General features: G+C 34.6%; 1 long non-coding RNA gene across 1 annotated transcript; it reads right to left on the reverse strand.

Annotated features, from left to right (window-relative positions):
- Window positions 1–614: 614 nt before the first annotated feature.
- LOC127126428 (uncharacterized) lies at window positions 615–2,162 on the reverse strand. The gene is made up of 2 exons (XR_007804983.1): window positions 1,510–2,162; window positions 615–1,084 (listed from the first exon to the last, which is right to left on the reverse strand). It is a non-coding gene; the product is annotated as an uncharacterized LOC127126428 (long non-coding RNA).
- Between the last annotated feature and the right edge of the window lie 3,067 nt (window positions 2,163–5,229).

The following is a 5,229-nucleotide window of genomic DNA, read 5'->3' on the forward strand; positions in this document are numbered from 1 at the left end:
CATGTTAATAATGATTCTGATTGATTATGACTTCGTATTGATTTCAATTTCAAATTAACGTTTGAAGTTCGAATTGATTTTGAAGTTAGATTTGATCTTTGAAAATAACTTTGATTTTAGGAATCATTTCATCATTTCATGTCAAATTGATTTTAGAAGTTTCAACTTAATTTCGGAATTTCATTTCATATCAAATCGGGCCAAACTTGTTCATTTGCAATAAAGCCCATTCACCTTTTTTTGTTGATTCAAGTATCCATTAGCCATGTACCAAGTTCATATCCATTTTGTCTAACAAAATCAACTCCATCAATTTCCATTTTATCCAATTTAATCCATATTATCCGAAATCACATCCCAATTAATCCATTTTTAAAACCAATTTCTCAATCTCATTTTTAATATCCAATTTCATGTTTCCATTAGACCATTTTTGTTTAAATCCACATATTCACAAATCCAATCCAATCTCCATATCCAATATATAATATCCATAAACCATTTAACTCTTTTTAATCCATTTTTTGTTTTAACCAATATCCATTTTTAAATCCATATTCAATTATCCATGTCCAAAACCAATTACCCAATTTTCATTTACATATCCAAATTCATTTGATAATAATTCATAAACCATTTTTATTCATAAACAATTTCCATATCCCCTTAACAACCAATAAACCATTTTCCAAATAATTCCATAACATGATCCAAAACCATATGCATGTAGTTTGTCCATAAAAATAAATAATAATAATAAGTAATGCAATGGAGGAAAAAGCAAGTGAGAATAATAGTTCTGCAAGTGAAAAGCCTGAGCGTAAGCTTCAAAAGATGCATCCAAAGCTCCAAAACAACGGATACGCGTAAGCTTCACCAAAGCCAGCGCCAAGCCATGAGCACAACTTGAAACGCAGCCAAACACAGCATTCCAAACGCACAACACCTGCTACAACACGCCAAGCCAAAACGCGATGCAATTCCAACTACAAGCCAAGCTACTTCCAAGCACCAAATAAGCTACAGTTACAATTAAGCCGGCAAACCGCAGCTAAACGCGAGCCAGCAAAAGCCAATTCCACACCTGCATAATTTCACAGAATAATAACAAATCCAATAACAGAATTTTTTCAAAAAACAACTTCCTAATTCCTTCTAATCTCACTCTCATCAATCTATAAAAACCAATCTTCACCTCTCTCAAAGCCTCTTCGATTCATCCTCTTCTTTCTTCAACCTCAATTCTTCTTCTTCTTCCTCTATTCAATACTTCAATCCACTCCACCTCTCTTCCAATCCAACAACCGCCTCCAAACTCTCACAACTTCACAATCCCAATCTTCCACTACATCACAACGAACACCGCCGTGGCACCATCTTCAACCCTCCCCAACCTCCATCACCACGGTAACAGAAACAAAGGAAAAGAGAAGAAGCAAGAACGAGCAACAACGCGAAGAAAAGAGGAATCAAGATAGTTGTAGAAGGAAAGAAGAAAGAGTTAGATACCGGTTATCGTCGGAAAGCCACCGTGTCAGATCTTGCAGTTCCAATTCGAGGAGGTTACCGGAATTTCAAAGTGAAGCCGCCGACGAAACCTTCGATCTTGCTTTTACCGCTCGCGGTTGCTCCTATTTGGCCGATTATCTTTGTTTCAGGTTGGTTGAGGAGCGCGGATTAGTTGTTGGAATGGATCGCTGCTGCCGGTGACGGAAGCTGCCTTCTGGATCGCGAAGCTTGAAGATCCGTTCATCATCAAGCCAGATTTGTGTTGACCGCGTGGTGTAATCGTTGGATCGAGTGTGTGTTAGCGTTCTGTTAGGTGATCTTGCGTTTTCAGTTACGAAATGGAGGCGGCGACGGGATCGCATTTCATTTCGCTCTGATGATGGAGAGAGCGTCGGTGATGTGCTCTTCCGTTTGCTCTTTTTTCTCCTGCGTGTTGTGGTTAACCTTGACGATAACAGGTTGGGCTTATGAGCTTCTTTAAGCCCACGCGGTTTACTGGACCGCACTCCCTCAAGTTTCGGACATACCCCCCTGGCATTTGGGATAGTTAATAATTACATTAGGTTGTGCTAGTCATTAGGATAGTTAGTAATTTAATTAGAATAATTTTGTTTAGAATGTTAATTAGGATATAATAATTGTTGTGAACTTTGGAATTCTATTCGATTTTATTTTGATAGTTTACTAATTGTTTAGAAGTTCATGTGATAATTGTTTTCAATATTAGAACTCTATTTGATTTTAACTCTAGAGTAGTGTTGGAATTACATCTTAATTTTAGAATCTGGTTTGATATAACATTAGAATTCTATTTGATTTTAATTTTTGAATTAATGTTGAATTTTTGTTGATATTCTAGAATTTAACTGTGATAGTATTTTAGATGTTGATTTTTGATACTATTTTAGAGATTGTTTTAATTGCTTAGAATTTCATTTTGATAAATTATTTTCTTGAATATCATGCTACTTTAATCTAACATCTAACATTTAACACCTAACTTTTAATTCTTTAATTTTTTCTTCTAACCTTTAATTTTCACATTAACATCTAACTTCTATTATTCCGCATCTAACATCTAATTTTTAATTTCCGCTTCTAACATCTAATTTTCGTCATTTACTTTATTTGCTTTTATCATATTGTACACATTCATCTCACTTTAAAATGAACATAAAAAGGCAAAGACTTAAAAAATAAATAAAAAATAAGATAATTCCTTAGCATGTAATGGACATTGGACAATGGACTTAGAGACTCATTAGGATCCTATGCAAGAGGCCTTGGACAATCATTCAACCCAAACATGGAAAGGAGCTTTCAAAATTCAAGACAAATTGTAATATTTTGCTTGTTTTCTAGTTTATGACACAATTGCACACACATGGCTTTCTCTTGGGCTACCTGACAATGAGATCTTTTATTTCTTGCAATCCCTTGTACTTTACATGTACCCCCTCCCCTTTCTCATGTACGCATTTACTCGTTTTCTTTTATTGCTTGATTCGATACTCCTTAGGCATTAGGAACGTTCACCATTTCGCAGCCAATAATCAAACCCTTGATCTGACGTCAAGCGGCCTTTTCCAAATCAAAACAAATAAACAAACCCTTGATCCAACGTCAAACGGTGTTTTCCAAATCAAATCCGAAAATACAATAAATGGCGATTAGGATTGTACGTGACGAGCCTTAAGCGATAAAGAAGGGATGAGATCGGAGCTTTCCTACACTCATTCTGAATGCTTCGAACACAAGACGTTTGGCTTGACCGTTTGAGGTATTCACCTTTATCCATAGTCTTTAGTGCAATCCGAAATCAATAAACACTTTTCTCGAAACCTAAAAACAATCCAACTCATTCAAACCTTTTGTTTGAGCCTTAGGGCGACACCAATCGAAAACCCTTCTTCAAGGTAATAAAATCAACAAAACAAACTAAACAATTTCAAAACCACGAACTACGAAAGCTCTGATTTCTCACTTCAACAAGTGGGCATACGTAGGCACGAGGATCCATTCCTTGGCGAGCACACTAATTTGAAATCTACCTCCATCTCCACAAACCTTAGGCAAGCAAGCATTCGATAAACAATACACACGTAAGCGCAAACATCCTAGATGGTTCCCATGGAGTACCATGGATGTGAGGGGTGCTAATACCTTCCCCTTGCATAACCGACTTCCGAACCTGTTCGTGGTTGCGATGACCATACTTTGGGGTTTTCTCGATATTTTCCCTTTCCTTTGGAATAAATAAAAACCGATGGCGACTCTGTATTTTTCGCGTAGCGACAACAATAATGGGCTCAAATGAGCAAAAGAAAAATGACATAAACATAAAATATGTACTCAAGTGAGCAAAGATGAAAATCAATATGAATAATGAGCAAGAAATAAATGACATTAAAAGTAAATGGCAAGAAATTAAAAGCTCAAATTAAAGTTAGTAGTTAGTAAGGTTATATTAGCTTTCCATAAGACAATGTAGCGCTATGTTAAGCAATCGTAAGTGGACTAATGTAGTAGTCACACCTATCTGAGGTCGGTCAATAAGAATATAGGCAAAGAACACAAGTTAGAGATCATGACTAGTAAGCCAAGCTCCATAAACTTGCCATGCCAAACAAAAGGGGAAGGGTCTTGTATTGACTTTTGGTTATTTGCTTGACCAAGAAGTAACCTATCTTTAACACAAAATAACTCACTTGATCATGGATCAAGTTGAGTTTGGTTTGGATCAAAGAAGGTTAAACTTCTCATTTGTCAAGACCAACCTCAAGACTTTAACTCATTGGCCATTGATGGAAAGAAAGGGATGAAGATGAAGGGGAGGGGAAAGAAGTCAACAAACAATCCCAATTGACCAAGGGATAACTCATCCTTGATCAAATTCATTCATCTTTCTAAGTGATGATCCATAAGGACTTTCAAACCACAAGATTCAATGAATTTGATCAAAGTTGAATCAATTCAACCTCAATCAACACCAAACAGAAGAGAAATGAAGATAACAAGTCAAAGAGTCAATGATATTTTTTGGCATTTTTTGAATTAAAATAAAATACAAATAAAAAATAAATAAATAAGGTTGAACCTCAAATTAAATTCAAAGCAACTTAAACAAGTCCAATTAAATTCTCATAGGTTCAACATAGTCAACCAACTTTGACTAATTTTCTCACAAATTTTTGAAATCAGAAAGTAATTAAAAACAACCAAAAATAGCATAATCTGAATTAAAATCTCAAGTAATCTCAAAACAAATAAGAAATTGTTGAGACTATTTTTCATTGACTTATCATGATCCATAGATGCTATGAAAATATTTTTATATTTTTTAAAAGTCAGAAGGTATTTTAAAATGAATTAAAACCATTAAAAACTAAGTAATTCATAAAAAATATCAAATGAAGTCATAAAAATAATTAAAAATCATAATATGAAACTAGATTTTTCAAGATTTTTTTTGGAATTGGTCTCATATTTTTCTGACTTTAAATGAGTTTTTAATGAATTATTGAAAATGAAATCAATTAACACAAAATAAATGGAAAATGAAAATAAGCGAAAAAGCCATAGCCATCTGATCCACATTCATTAATTGACGTGACACTTAGCACGGTTCAGATCTGATGGCGCACGATATATCCAAGTCAAACGCGACACGTCAAGAATTAAAATAAGTAATTAAAATGAACGAACGAGATTAGATCGTGG

This window comes from Lathyrus oleraceus, chromosome 3 (genome assembly GCF_024323335.1).
Source record: "Lathyrus oleraceus cultivar Zhongwan6 chromosome 3, CAAS_Psat_ZW6_1.0, whole genome shotgun sequence".
Taxonomy (NCBI): Eukaryota; Viridiplantae; Streptophyta; class Magnoliopsida; order Fabales; family Fabaceae; genus Lathyrus; species Lathyrus oleraceus.